The sequence below is a fragment of the Pongo abelii genome, chromosome 16, assembly GCF_028885655.2.
Source record: "Pongo abelii isolate AG06213 chromosome 16, NHGRI_mPonAbe1-v2.0_pri, whole genome shotgun sequence".
Classification (NCBI taxonomy): Eukaryota; Metazoa; Chordata; class Mammalia; order Primates; family Hominidae; genus Pongo; species Pongo abelii.
This window is the reverse complement of record NC_072001.2, coordinates 71,171,405-71,187,409: the sequence shown is the minus strand read 5'-3', so window position 1 is coordinate 71,187,409 and position 16,005 is coordinate 71,171,405. Positions and strand designations below refer to the sequence as shown.

Genomic DNA, 16,005 nt, shown 5'->3' with positions numbered 1-16,005 from the left:
CAGGACTATCATGATAGGTATAGGGACCACTGCAACAGGGTTTTGCAGTGGGGAAGAGGAATGGGGCTCAACTCTGAATACAGCATGGACAAGAAGAATTTATAGCCAAGGAGCAGGTGGAAGTAGGTGGGGAGAAAATTACTAAGAAGTGGCATTAGGAGTAGAAGGATTCTAGAGAAACCAACCTAACAGGATTCTATCTGAAGACAGGCCAGGGTGATCAGACTTCAGAGGATAAGAAACGAAACCGGATCAGATACTGAGGTTGACTGGATAGGGTAGGGGGTTCTTGCTAAATTGACTCAGCAGGGTTCTTTACTGAAACTGGATTGTACAAGGAAGTGCACGGATGGGCTTAGGAGGAGGTTCAGGAGCCTGACTAAAAGTTTGGTCAAACAAAGGATCTTTGTCACTCGAAATGAATGGATCAATTTTCTGATGTCTGGATGGGATATGACTGGGTAATTTTTTTAAAATGAGACTGCTCTAATGTGCTTTCATGGAAAGGTATGCATGATATATTGTTTAATAACCCAAATAAGTTTCAGAGTAAAGTGTATATGACCACATTTTTACTAAATAGGAAAGAGAGGGGAAAGCCTAGAATAAATGTAAATTTGTGTCAGCATAGAGTAAAAAGCATAATGATGCAGACACATAGTTAACATTGTATACTTGTTACTAGTCTCAGCTCTAAATCTTGGCATTCTGCTTTGTGATGCTGGGGCTGAGACTCCACAAACCTCATTTCTGCTTTGTCAGCTGTTCTGTTACACTCTGTTCATAGGGGGTACTGGAGGCAGAGAGGGAAGTTGGAGGAGGGATCTCCTGTTTGCTTCCTAAAGGCTTCCTGTTCCTGTCAGAGTAGCTCCAGTAATTTTTCACCCTGGCAGCAGCAGCTGGTTCCAGTTTCCAGTATTTTCCATATTCCCAGAATCAGCTTCAGGGTGCTCCTCAGAGCACCAGTATGCCAGTGCCCACTCCTCAGAGGTCTGGGTCCCCACTCCACAGGGTCTGTCCTCCACGTTTCTGGGTTCAAATGACCCTGGCTAATTCCCTTTGCTCCCAGCCCTAGGGGTGGAAGCCAGCTCCTGTAGCTCCTCCCTTACCTCAGTGTCCCCTTTTGACATCTCAATCTTTCAATAACTGTTAAGCTGACTGTATAAATTTACTGTCACTGCTGTAACAGATTGCCACAAATTTAGTGGCTTAAAACAACACAAATATATTATCTTCCAGTTCTGAAGTCATAAATCCAAAAGGGGCTTTACTGAGATTAAAATCAAGGTGTCAGCAGAGCTTCATTCCTTCTGGAAGCTTTAGAGGAGAATCTTTTTCCTTGTCTTTTCCAGCTTCTAAATATTGCCTGCATTCGTTGGTTTGTGGCCTCGTCCTCCACCTTTAAAGATGGCAGCATAGCACCTTCAGATCTCCCTCTGACTCTCATGCCTCTCTTTGTCACCTCTGAGGACTACAGAGTGTGACTACAGACTACAATGGGTGACTACATTGGTCCTGCCTGGATAATCCAGGATAATCTCTCATCTCAAGATCCTTATCTTAATCACATCTGCAAAGTCCCTTTAGCTATGTAAGGTAACACATTCACAGGTTCCAGGAATTAGGACATGGACATCTTTGGGAGATTATTATTCTCCCTACCCCACCAATCCCCTCGATCAGGGCTTGGGAAACTTTTTCTGTAAAGGGCCAGACAGTAAATATTTTAGGCTTCGTGGGCCATAAAGTGTCTGTCACAAGCACTCAACTTTGCTGTTGTAACATATAAGGAGCCATAGACAAGACAGAAATGAATGAGCATGTGGTGTTCTGGTAAAGCTTTAGTTACAAAAATACGCAATGGGTAGAATTTGGCCAGCTGGCCTTAATATTCCACCCCATCCTAGATAAAATGATCTCTGTTAACATACCAATGTATTTTCTGTTTTCCTGATTCACCTTAATTATCACGGACTGGTGAAACTGGAGGATGGTAATGAGGAGATTGTTAAATTTTTTGTATATATCTCTATATTGTTTGGCTTGTCACAAATATATTAGCTTTATAATTAAAATGTTAAATATCTAATAAAAAAATCTATAGCTTTATCTATGTATAAAAATATTTTCTTAAAAAAAAAACCAAAGACAAAATAGAACAAAATATCTGGGAGAAGAACCAAGCAATCCTATTTCAGTAAGAATCAGCCTGTCAGCAAAAATAGCTAGAGGCAGCTAGTTATTCTTTAAGGCCCATGGCAAACAATCTCTCCTTGTCCCTCCAGATGAATGTCACCCCATCTTCTCTGAAAGCCCTAGGCTTTTTTTTTTTTTCTTGATGGAGTTTCACTCTTATTGCCCAGGCTGGAGAGCAGTGGTATGATCTCAGCTTACTGCAACCTCCACCTCCCGCATTCAAGCGATTATCCTGCCTCAACCTCACGAGTAGCTGGGATTACAGGAGTGTGCCACCACGCCCAGCTAATTTTTGTATTTTTAGTAGAGATGGCATATCACCATGTTGACCAAGCTGGTCTCGAACTCCTGACCTCAGGTGGTCCACCTCCATTGCCCTCCCAAAGTGCTGGGATTACAGGCATGAGCCACCATGCCCAGCCTGAATCCCCTAGGCTCTTTATTGACACCTCAGAGGCACTGATTGTATAAAGAATTCTGCTACCTAGAATAGAAGCACCTAGTGGGCAGTAATCCCATTTTAAATTGAGAATTAGCCTAGATTAGTAATAAGGATACTTGCTTTGGAGTCATCAAGACCTAATTGATCTTGGGCAAGTTCCTTGACTTCTTGGAGCCCCAGTGTTCTCATCTGTAATTTGGGATAAAAAGGCCCATGTGACATGACTGCAGAGTTATAACACTGAAGAACAAGGCTTCAGCTGGGCATGGTGGCTCACACCTGTAATCCCAGCACTTTGGAAGGCTGAGGCTGGTGGTTCACCTGAGGTCAGGAGTTCGAGATCAGCCTGGCCAACATGGTGAAACCCTGTATCTACTAGAAATACAAAAATTAGCCAGGAGTGATGGTGCATGCCTGTAATCCCAGCTACTTGGGAGGCTGAGGCAGGAGAATCGCTTGAATGTGGGAGGTGAAGGCTGCAGTGAGCCAAGATCACTCCACTGCACTCCAGCCTGGGTGACAGAGCTAGACTTCCTCTCAAAAAAAAAAAAATTAGGAAAAAAAATAAAAAAGAGAACAAGCCTTCAAGTTTGGATTGGGCTTCATATCCAGGCTTCACCATTTGTGTGCTCTGTGTTCTTATGCGAGTCACTTTACGTCTCTGAGCCTGAATTTCCTCCCGTTTGTGAAGGATCATTACGACACCTATTTCAAAGGTTGGGTGGAGATACAATCAGAATGTAATCCTGTGGTCTTTCTGGTCAGAGCAATCATCATCATCTCTCACTTGGCTCACAGCAATGGCTTCTGCCTGGCCTTCCTGCTTTCAGCCTCCAGACTCTTCTCAAGGCAACAGCCAGGGTGCTCTGGTTGAAACTTAGTCGGATCATGACACTCCTTTAAAATGGAAGTCCACAAACTATGGCTCACAGGGTAACTACAGCCCATGAGCTCAGAATGGTTCCCACATTTTCAGATGGTTAAAAAAAGAAACAAAAGAGCAACAATATTTTGTGACCCATGAAAATTATGTGAAATTCAAACAGTGTCCGTAAGTAAATGTTGTTGGAACACAGCTATGCTCCTTTGTTTACGCACCGTCTGTGGCTACTCTTGTGTTACAATGGCAGGACTAAATAGTTGCAACAGAGACCATATGGCAAACAAAGCCTGAAATATTTACTATCTAGCCCTTTGCAGAAAAAGTTTGCCAAGCCCTGCTCTAAAACACAGATTAACAAAGCAGAACAAACAATAAGCATTCTGATGGCTTCCCATCTCTCTCAGAGTAAAAGACAAAAGCACTTCATCATCTTGCCATCTCCTCGTTAGTTACTCTGACCTCCCTGCTGTCCATATACCAGTTACACTTGGCCTCAGGCGTTTCCCCTGGCTGCTACTTTACCCTGGAACGCTCTTCTCCATGTATCTGCATAGCTAACTCCTTCATCACCTTCCATTGAATGTTGGCTCAAACGTCACCTTCCCACGGAGCACTATGTGTGATAGGGACAGGAGGCAGAAAAATTCTGGGAGGGCAGGTCCCCAGCGAGGACCCCACCCTCGAGCCTGGAACCGTGGTCCAAAGCGAGAACTTACATCCCTGTTTTCCCACTCAAATGTTGCCTTTTCCAAAACCACCATGGTCTGCCCTGCCCCGCATCCTGTGCGCATAAAAACTCCAGGCTCACCTGGCAGAGAGAGAAGCAGCAGCTGGACGTTGGAGACTATGGTTGGATGTCGGAGAGAGGGACTCATCCTAAGTGTAGGCATAGTTTTTATCATCCTCTGAAGAGAGGAGTCTGGCAGGGATGGCTAGAGAATCTTAGGGGAAGATTACCTTCTCCTTCCGTCCCCTTTTCAGCTCCCTTTCTCACTGACAGCCACTTTCATTGGCAATAAAATCCCCCACATTTACCACCTTCAATTCGTTTGTGAGAACTTATTCCTCCTGGACTCCAGACAAGAACTCGTGTGCCTCGAGTGTGGGCACAAAAGGCTGTCACGCTGAACCTCTACTGAGCTGTTAAGCTGTCTGCAGACAGCAAAGCTAAAGGGGCACTGTAACACTTCCGCTGGGGCTTCAGGGGCTCCGGGCACCCTCCCTTGGATGCTGCCATGGGCCAGTACGGAGTTTGCTCTTGCCGGCACCTAAAAGCACACACCCTGGCTCCTGCACCTGCTCACCTGTGCTCCCACTCCCGCGTGGGGTGGAGCAGAGAGTGAGGAGAGTTCGCTCCTGCCAGTGCCAGTGCACTCCAGTTCCCACCCACTAAGGGGTCAGGGAACTGTCCTGCTTCACCTGGACCATCTATTTAATATTGTAAACCGTTTCTGTGCTCCCCCAATGTAGGCACTCCTGATCCGCCTAACCCAGATCTATTCTTTTCACAGTAATTGTCATCTTCTAACACTCCACTTAATCACTTATTTACTACATCTATGGGCCTGTCTTTCCCAGCAGAATGAAAAGTCCTCCAGGGCAGAGATTTTTATTCATCAGTGTCTCCCAGCACTTACTACCTAGTAGATCTTAAGACAAATGTGTTGAATGAATGCATGAAATAAAAGAAGATATGAAGTATTAAGCACATTGCCTGGCCCATAGTAGGTACTTCAAAGCACTTACCATTGTTATTATTATTGATTGATTGCTAGTATGTATAAAGTGAGTAACATAAAACAAACATGATACATTTTAATCTTTCTTACCTTCCCTTGATATCTCTTAAGGCACTAAGAGTGCCTTACATGTGCTAAGCACTCACTACTGATGAGATTTCACTCAGCCCTGTGCCCATCTCTATTGCTATTTACCAGAGCAAGCCAAATTTTGTGTCTCTGATCCCTGTTCCTCTCTGCTCCTCGATATTCAGCTCCCAGGGTTCTGTGACCAGGGGTAGAGTGTAAATGTGATTAAGGTGACACCATCTTAATACACTATATACTTATATACCTTAGTGACCCCACTGATATGGTTAGGCTTTGTGCCCCCACCCAAATCTCATCTTTAATTGTAGCTCCCATAAATCCCACATGATGTGGGAGGGGCCCAGTGGGAGATAATTGAATCATGGGGATGTTTTCCCCCATACTGTTCTCATGGTAGTGAATAAGTCTCATGAGATCTGATGGTTTTATAAGAGGTTTTCCCTTTTATAAGAGAGAATGGCTTCCATTCTCTCTTGCCTGCCACCAGGTAAGACATGCCTTTCGCCTTCTGCCGTGATTGTGAGGCCTCTACAGCCATGTGGAACTGTGAATCCATTAAACCTCTTTTTCTTTATAAATTACCCAGTCTCAGATATATCTTTATCAGCAGCATGAAAACAGACCAATACACCTACCTTACCAGATCTGCTATCTAGAGAACTCTGAATCTGGCACCAACTTCTGAAAGACTGTTCAAATGCAAACCACTTCAGCAGTACCGATACTTGACCCTAAGATAAGATTGTGATACAAGTCTCCAGGGGTTGGAAAAAACCTGGCTATGTAATCACCATGGCTGGGCTTTGTTTACATAATAGTGTTTGAGAAATGTGTTCAGGACTATTTAAACTCAGACCATTTAAATTCTAAAGAATTCAAAAAATCAAGGTAAACACTTAAAGGATTTTAAAGATTAGCAAAAGGCGGGGTGTGGTGGCTCAGGCCTGTAATCCCAGCACTTTGGGAGGCTGAGGCAGGTGGATCACCTGAGGTCAGGATTTCGAGACCAGTCTGACCAATACGGGAAACCCTGCCTCTACTGAAAGTACAAAAATTAGCTGGGTATGGGGGTGTGCACCTATAGTCCCAGCTACTCAGGAGGCTGAGACAGGAAAATCGCTTGAACCCGGGTGGTGGAGGTTGCAGTGGGCCAAGATTGTGCCGCTGCACTCCAGCCTGAGCGACACAGCGAGACTCCACCTCAAAAAAAAAAAAAAAAAAAAATTAGCAAGATAGGAGACTATATAACTTATTTAACATCTACCTCTCCCTTCTCACCATGGTTCTAAAGATTAAGTCAGTCTATGCAATATGTCTGGGGGAAACAAATGTGGGGGATTGGGAAATAGTGTCTCTGTAGGTATATAATGAGATCCTACATCCTGAGCTTCCTGGGGGTATCCTCAATATCAAATATTCTGGCAGTGGCAGAGTATGCACCTTGGATTTTTGTTTCTAAAAGTATTGCCATCATTTTAATTCATTGAGATAATCTCCCAAACCCATTTGTGTGTGTGTGTATGACAGGGTCTCACTCTGTCGCCTAGGCTAGAATGCAGTGGTGTGATCTTGGCTCACTGCAACCTCCATCTCCCAGGCTGAAGTGATCCTCCCATCTCATCCTTCCAATTAGCTGGGATCACAGGGTGCACCACCACACCCAGCTAATTTTTAATTTTTTTATAGAGACCAGGTTTCACCATGTTTCCCAGGCTGGTCTCAAACTTCTGGCCTCAAGTGATCTGCCTGCCTTGGCCTCCCAAAGTGCTGGGATTACAGACATGAGCCATTGCACTCAGCCTCCACACTTTTGTTTCACAAAGAAGAACAATGAGGCCAGAGAGGGACTCTCCAGTGCTAAACACAGTTCTTGGCCATAGATGCTCACTAAACATTTGCTGACTAAGCTTAGGCCAGTGACTTGCTTATAATTAGCAAGTTCCAGAGTTAGAACTCAAATTCAAGTCTCTTAACCCTGAGTTCAATGTTGCCTAGGTTCTCCTCACTCCTACGATAGCTCTATCTCCCGAAGAATGAAGATTTTATGTGCCATAGACCATGTTGTCTCTGTCAGCACCTATCTCCTCCTTAAGTCCTCTCAGCTAGAGACCAGCCAGCCAGCCATAGGCAGCCTCAACTCCACACAGGCTCCAGGCCAATATTGACACTGGTAGAGAGATTAACAGCCACAGATCCTTCAAGCAGTTGGGTTTGGAATTAAGTGAGCTTCTGCAATCTTGCTGGGGCCTCTGGGTACCAGACATACATTTCCCTAACACCTTTGTTACAGCTATCATGTGACAGCATTCTTTTTACAGGCCCTTCTGAAAAAGTTGTCTTGCTCTGAGTGGTGTAGTTCTGCAACCTTTCCCCCAACTGATTAGACAGAGGATCAGGCTCAAGTTAATGTTGGCCATCTTTTTTGTGTGTTTGGTTTTGGTTTTTCTTTTTTTTTTTTTTTTTTTTGAGATGGAGTCATACTCTGTCATCCAGGGTGGAGTGCAGTGACGCAATCTTGTTTCATTGCAACCTTCGCCTCCTGGGCTCACTGCCTCAGCCTCTCAGAGTAGCTGGGATTACAGGCGCCCACCACGACACCTGGCTAATTTTTGTATTTTTAGTAGAGATGGGGTTTCACCATAATGACCAAGCTGGTCTCAAACTCCTGACCTTAGATGATCTGCCTGCCTCGGCCTCCCAAAGTGCTGGGATTACAAGCGTGAGCCACCATGCCTGGCCAGTGGTGGCCATCTTTATAGGATGGAAATGAGGGAAGCCTGTAGGGTGAAAGGACGTGATAAACACTCACAAATGGACACCTCCTCTACTGCAGAGTGACCAGCGGGACCCACAGGAGTCACTCTTTAGGAAAGAGTCAGACAGAAGATGTAAGGGATGCTGAGTTGTGCCACCATATCCCCTTCAGGATGCAGGTGCTATTTGCCCAGCTGTTGGCATTATTGGCTATTGACTACCCATAGCTAAGTCTCTGTCTCTGAAGATTGCCCTTAGTCAAGTTACACCCCTTTCCAAGAAGCAGATAGTATCCAATGCCTAGTGGGAGGACAAAGCCCTGGCTCCTTGCTGTCATTGTTACAGACTTTGCAAAGATTATGAAAACAAGAGAAATCTAGCATGGCTGACTCCATCTTGCTTCTAGCCTCACAGGCTGGCTGTCCTTGCTCATTCCTGGGCATACGCTAAGCTAACCACGGGAGGAATTTAATTTATGGTTTAACTTTGAAGCAAAGATGATAACACTCCCTCCCTAAAACGGGTCCCCTCCTCATTTGGAGGCTGAAACAGCCTTTGTAAGACTCATGAAAGGCCATAAGATTAGGACTATGAGAAGGGCCTGAAATCTGCTGAAGTGTAGGCATAGTTTTTATCATCCTTTACTGCTTAGGAGTCATGTGGCCAGAGGTCACAAGATTTGTGACTTCCCCAACTGCTCCTATAGATAACATCACTGTTATAGAACCTAAGATTGGTCTTTTGAGATGTTTTTCAGACTTTTGCATTCTGGTAAGTGACCGACCCCACCTGAATTCATGACTCATGACTCAACTGGTCCTGTGGCCCCCACCCAGAGGTGGACTCAGCACACAAGGACCGTTTTCCACACTCCTGTGATCGCATCCTCAACAAATCAGCAGCACTCATTCCCTGGGCCCCAGCACACCCAACCATCTGTGAAAAACCCTAACCTCCAAGTCTTCAGGGAGACTGATTTGAGTAATAACTCCATCTTCCACTTGGCCAGTCTTGCATTAATTAAACTCTTTCTTTACTGCAATACTATGGTCTCAGTGAATTGGTTTTATTTGTGCAGTAGGCAGGTAGAACCCATCAGGTGGGGCTGGGCGCGGTGGCTCATGCCTGTAATCCCAGAAGTTTGGGAGGCTGAGGCGAGCGGATCATGAGGTCAGGAGATCGAGACCATCCTGGCTAACATGGTAAAACCCCGTCTCTATTAAAAATACAAAAAAATTAGCCGGGCATGGTGGTGGGCACCTGTAGTCCCAGCTACACAGGAGGCTGAGGCGGGAGAATGTTGTGAACCCGGGAGGTGGAGCTTGCAGTGAGGCGAGATTGCGCCACTGCACTCCAGCCTGGGCAACAGGGCAAGACTCCGTCTCAAAAAAAAAAAAAAAAAAAAAAAGAACCCATCAGGTGATTACATTACCTTCATTGGAGGCAACTCTGAAAAGCCATCCCAACTCCAGAATTCCCCCCAAGGTTGGCTGAGGCCCTCATCCCTCTCTCCTTACAGGCGCTGATCCTGAGAGTTCTCCCCAGTAAACTTCCAGCATACAAATAGGGGCCTCAGAGGCTTTTTCCGAGAGAACTCATCCTAAGACAATGTGGAGCAGACAGGGAAGCTGAAGCCTGGAGACCATCTGAGAAGACAGTGAGCAAAAGCCATGAGGTACCAGACACTACGGTCTCACAGAAGTCATTCCGAGGTCAGGAGCCACAGATTAAAAATGAGAAAAAAAAAGTAGACGGGGTCAAGTCACTTTCTCAACGTATCCTGAACATAAGTTGAAGTAACGAGAAGTTGTTTTCCCTTCCTGCCAACCGGAAAGAGCCTCAAGACCACACTCAGCCAGGCACCAGAGCTGGGCATCTGCCTTGTGTCTGTCTTGTCCTTCCACTTCCCGCCTTGACCCTTGGACCAGTGACAGGGACACTCTGCCTACATTTGTCAGCCTCTCCCTTTGAGGAGCTGGCCAGCGTTCTCTAAACGCCCAACTTCTGGCTGCAGCCTCGTTCTGAATAAATTGACCTAGAACAAAGGTGCTTCCTCCTGTTTGACTCCAAGTACAACATGTTCTTTGGACACCGTGTCTTGACTTCTGCTGGCTGCCCTGGGGTGTAGTTTGAGGTGGGGTCATTTTCTCTTGCTCTGTACCCACAGGCTCCAGCCCCCTTGCTCTCCCTGTTAACCCAGGATGCTGAGGGTAAGGCCAAATTCACTCATGTTGTGATACTCTCCTTTTCCTTTCTGGCTTTAGTTTCACCTCTAAGAAAACACAGACATGGGCCAAGCGCGGTGGCTCACACTGGTAATCTCAGCACTTTGGGAGGCTGAGGTGGGTGGATCACCTGAGGTCAGGAGTTCAAGACCAGCTTGACCAACATGGAGAAACCCCGTCTCTACTAAAAATACAAAATTAGCCGAGTGTGGTGGCGCATGACTGTAATCCCAGCTACTCGGGAGGCTGAAGCAGGAAAATTGCTTGAACTCAGGAGGCGGAGGTTGCAGTGAGCGGAGATCACACCACTGCACTCCAGCCTGGGCAACAAGAGTAAAACTCTGTCGCAAAAAAATAAAAAAAGAAAAAAAGAGAAAATACAGACATGGCTCCTATGGCCTTAGGGTTTTTCCCCCTCATTTCTTGCTGTCTTGCTCTGCATGTTTCTTTCATTCTTTAGCAAGAGATCTTCTCAAGTTTCAAACATTCATTAGATCTGAACTAACGGTTATAGAGAACATCTCAGTAGTAGCATGAAGTGTTCACATTGAGTCTGAAATATTAGCTCAACTACTTTTTTTTTTTTTTTTTTTTTGAGACGGAGTCTCACTCTGTCGCCCCAGGCTGGAGAGCAGCCGCGCTATCTTGGCTCACTGCAAGCTCTGCCTCCTGGGTTCACACCTTACTCCTGCCTCAGCCTCCCGAGTAGCTGGGACTACAGGTGCCCGCCACCACGCCTGGATAATTTTTTTTTTGCATTTTTAGTAGAGATGGGGTTTCACTGTGTTAGTCAGAATGGTCTCAATCTCCTGACCTCGTGATCCGCCCACCTCGGCCTCCCAAAGTGCTGGGATTACAGCCGTGAGCCACCACGCCCGGCCAACTATTTCTTTTTATAATGTAAAAATTGATGGATCATAAAAGTTGGCTTTTAAATGGATTTACTTATTTAAACATTTTTAATATGCAAAAATTTAAACATTTACACACAAAATCATATGAAGCCCCTTATACCCTACATCCAGCCCAATCAACCTAAAACATACATGTTTATTTCTACTGTGTTCAGTTGACTGAGAGGAGTCAACAGATGGTAAATCAACTCATTTACTTGCAGGTAACTGAAGGTCAACTTAAAATGACAATTCCTGATTGCTTTGTTTGATTGACCTGGGTCAGAGTGCTAATTCAGGTATGCATGGTGAGACTCCCACATTGAACTGGTCTATAAGTGTCAATGATTCTCTCTTCTGCCCATCCCTTGGGATCTGTCCCCTTCTATGTACCCCTTGTTTCTCGAGTTTGGGAACCTCAGTTGTCTCTTGCCTATGCAGCTAGATTTTATATCTGAGATTTTAATAGGTCGCCTCCCTCCCTCATTTGCTCCTCCCCATTCCTCTCATTTAAACAGAGAGTTATCTCTGAACTATGAAACCTTGAAAAAGGTCTCAGGCAGAGCAGAAGGCAGAAGGAGGCAAAGCTTTCTGGCTTTTGTTTGCGGAAAACCCAAGGAGCCTGAGGGAAAATTAGGGAGTTTGCTAAGGAATGAAGGGAAGAAGCTGGTTTGTAGGTATTGATGGTGTTTAGGGACAAAAATAGAGCTTCTTTGTGGGGAAGAAGAAGAGAGAGGCCTGAGGGTCTCTGATCAGCAGGGAGCATGGTTCTGCTTCCTGAGAGGTGGCACGTCCCCAGGAAGGAATCTGCGCTGGCTTGTGACTACAAGCAGACTCACAAACGGTGCCTGAATCCCAAACATGACATGAAGATAACAGCATTACTGGGCCCAAAGGGACCATGTGGGCAGGGCCGATGGTTGTCTCAGTGGCACCACATGTCTGATGAGGAGCATGTTGCCACCCCCCCACTATCCCTCTCCCCAACAGTGATCTTGGCACTAGGTGAGACCCTGGAGCTGTGTTGCACCGCCCCTGCTGCTGAAGTGGGGAAGAACTCAGGTCAAGTCTCAGCTGGATGGAGGCATCGCTGAGCCTCAGTTAAGCAATTTGCCCAAGGCACACGGTTACTAACAAGTGACAGAGCTAGGCCAGGTCTGCCTGTGTTAGCATCCATGTGTTTAATTACGCTGCAGGATTGCAGAAATTCTGTGCCTTCGTACTTCCATCAGCTCCCAGAGGAGCAAATGACACTTTTTTGCCCAGAGATATGAAGGTAGATCAGATACCCTTTCAAGTGATCTTTCATCCCAGGCAGCTGTGGAGTGACAGAAGCCAGGGTAGGCAGGCACAACTTCCAACTCCCCAAGACTTCCCCATACTCACAGAACCTTACAACAATGCCAAGCCTCAGGTTCCTTGACTGTGAAATGGAGGTGCAACACCTACCCACCTCATAGAGCTCACGGTGGGCAGATGATGTAGATGAAATAAACTGTAATGTACAAATGTCCCAGTTTAGCAATACAGTCAGGAAGAAGAACAACAACAACTAGCACTTCAACCACAGCCCTGAGGCCCTGTTGGACCTTTGAGTGTGGTTCGTTCCTGGAGGCTAAGCTGTCTGGTCCCAGCCTGTGCACAGTCTGTTCCCTTACCTGGAACATCTTGCCCCACCCTCCGCTCCCTACTTTCCCTTTGCAAACTCCTACTGATCTTCTGGTCTCAAAAGAAGATGTCACCTCCTCTGGAGGGCCTTCTTGGGCCATGCCCCACCCAAACATCTGAGTGACACACCCCTTCTCTAGGCAATCCCGACATGCACTGCTCCTTGAGCACTGAAATCCCCACTCACCAGCCCATCAGCCCACTCCTCTCCCGCTACAGGCTTCTCCCACCTACACTAGAGACCTCATTGAAGGTGGGGACTGTGTCTTGTTTATGGTTATATTTCTAAGCTCTAGAACAGGACCTCACACATAAGGGACATTCAGTATTTTAATATTTGTTAAATGAAGAAAGGAAAAAATATGCCCTCTGAGTTATCAAAGACAGATTCATTTATGGCCCTAGTAGTTTTTTCTTTCCTTTTCTTTCTTTTCTTTTTCTTTCTCGCTCTCTTTCTCTCTCTCTTTCTCTCCTCTCCCTCCCCTCTTTCTTTCTTTCCTTCCTTCCTTCCTTCTTCTCTTTCTTTCTTTTCTTTTCTTTCGACAGGGTCTTCTCACTCTGTTGCTCAGGCTGGAGTGCAGTGCAGTGATTGTGGTTCACTGTAGCCTTGAATTCCCAGGCTCAGCAATCCTCCCACCCCAGCCTCCTGAGTAACTGGGACTACAGGTGCGAACCACCACTCCCGGCTAATTAGAAAAACATTTTTTTTGTAGAGACAGGATCTTGTCATGTTGCCCAGGCTGGTCTCAAACTCATAGGCTCAAGCAATCTTCCCACCCTGGCCTCCTAAAGTGCTTGTATTACAGGTATGAGCTACCATGCCTGGCCCAAAATAGTTTCAATGCCAAATATATTTCATTCTGCCTTAATTTCCTGAAAATTGGTAATCCACATACAGCTTAAATATAACAGCTTGCACCAATTACATACAAGTAGATGACTGAATGATGAAGCCCTCCTCAATGGGCTTGATAATTCTTTGACTGGCTTCACTGGGCCTAAGACAGTTCTTGAGAAACATTTGCTGAGTAACTGGTAAACATAATATACATTTCCTTGACCAGAGTGGGGACAAAATTAACTGCATTAAAGTCTTATTTGTTTAATAAAATATAGGATTTTATAAGGAACAAGCCTTACCTCTTGAAAAAATATCAAGGGCCAGGCATGGTGGCTCACGCCTATAATCCCAGCATGTAGTGAGGCTGAAGGGGGAGAATCCCTTGATGTCATGTAGGAATGGGACAGAGTTCTTCCTTCACATATTCTTATGCTCTGAGTCATCAAAGTCAGATTCATTCATGGCTCTAACAGTTTCTTTCTTTTTTCTTTTTTTTTTTTTTGAGATGGTATCTTGCTCTGTCGCCCAGGCTGGAGTGCCGTGGCGCGATCTCGGCTCACTGCAACCTCCGCCTCCCAGGTTCAAGGGATTCTTCTGCCTCGGCCTCTTGAGTAGCTGGGACTACAGGCGCTTGCCACCACGCCCAGCTAATTTTTTTGTATTTTTAGTAGAGATGGAGTTTTACCATATTGGCCAGGCTGGTCTCGACCTCGTGATCTCGTGATCCACCCGCTTCGACCTCCCAAAGTGCTGGGATTACAGGCGTGAGCCACAGCGCCCAGCTAGTTTCTTTTTTTTCTTCCTTTTTTTTTTTTTTGAGAGAGGGTCTCGCTCTGTTGCTCAGGCTGGACAGGCTGGAGTGCAGTGGAGTGATCATGGTTCACTGCAGCCTCAACCTCCCAAGCTCAAGCAATCCTCCCACCTCAGCCTCCTTTTTTTCTTTTTCCTTCCTCTGTTGTCCCACTGATCACAAAACCCACACCACTATCTCACTGATGATATACCGCCTAACCCTGAGGCTTTAGTCATACAAAGAAAATAGCCATTCTGAAGTGCTTCCATGTTTAACCATTTCTTTTACTTAAAGAATTCCAGAAACTGGCCTCAGAAGACCCAGATATCTCATCAAGGTGGCACCAAGTCCCACCTAGGGCAGGAATGCTGAACAATTGATTTACAGCCTTGTTGCCTCTGGCCATACGATCAAGTGGCCCATTACTCAAGATAACCATCACAATCAGATATGGTGACCTGCATACCATACCCATCATGTGCACTGCCAAGCCCAGCCTGCATACCTTACCCCTGATGTGATTCCCACTCTCGGTCTAATAAAAAAATCCCCACCCGCTTTTTCTGGTAGTCAGCTGACAGATCCTTTCCACTTTCACTGTCTCCCTTGTGCTTGAGCACAAGCCCTGAAATAAAAGCCTTGTCTGGAAAATCTGCTTGGTCCATGTTAACTTTCACTGCTTGGGGAGGCAAAGAGCCTGTGGTCTGTTACAGCTAGGAGTTTGAGGCCAGCCTGGGAAATAGTGAGACTCCTGTATCCACCAAAAATTTAAAAAATTTGCTGGGTGTGGTAGCACACAACTGTGGTCCTAGCTACTCGGGAGGCTGAGGAAGGAGGATCACTTGAGCCCAGGAGTTCAAGATCAGCCTGGGCAACACAATGAGACCTATTTCTACAAAAAAATTTTAAAACTAGCCAGATGTAGTTGGCTAGGACACACAACTGTAGGCCAAGCTACTCGAGAGGCTGAGGCAGGAGGATGACTTGGACCCAGGAGTTCAAAGTTACAGTGTTCTATGATCTCATGACTGCACTCCAGCCTGAGTGGCTGAGTGGGACCCTGACTTTAAAAAAGTAAAAAATGAAAAAATCAGGAACCAGTCTATGTGAAGTGTATTAGTCTGTTCTCACATTGCTATAAGGAAATACCTGAGACTAGCTAATTTATAAAGAAAAGATGTTTAATTGGCTCACGGTTCTGCAGGGGGAATAGGAAACATGGTGGCATCTGCTTCTGGGAGGCCTCAGGGAGCTTAGGATCATGGCAAAAGGTGAAGGAGGAGCCAGCACTTGACATGGCCAGAACAGGAGGAAGAGAGAGAGGCAGAAAGTGCTACACACTTTTAAACAACCAGATCTCACGGGAACCAAGGGGGATGGTGTTAAATAATTACAGCCCACCCCCATGATCCAATCACCTCCCACCAAGCCCCACCTCCAACATTTGGGATTATGTTTCTTTTTCTTTTTCTGGAGACGGA

At 45.8% G+C, this 16,005-nt stretch overlaps 1 long non-coding RNA gene across 1 annotated transcript in view; it reads left to right on the top strand.

Moving 5' to 3' along the window:
* The window catches only part of LOC129050143 (uncharacterized), a 39,434-nt gene extending 24,253 nt beyond the window's left edge, over positions 1–15,181 (top strand). The window contains exons 2-3 of the long non-coding RNA XR_008513661.1: positions 11,447–11,521; positions 14,819–15,181. This is a non-coding gene — a long non-coding RNA (uncharacterized LOC129050143). The remainder of the gene's footprint in view (positions 1–11,446; positions 11,522–14,818) is intronic.
* The last annotated feature ends 824 nt before the right edge of the window (positions 15,182–16,005 follow it).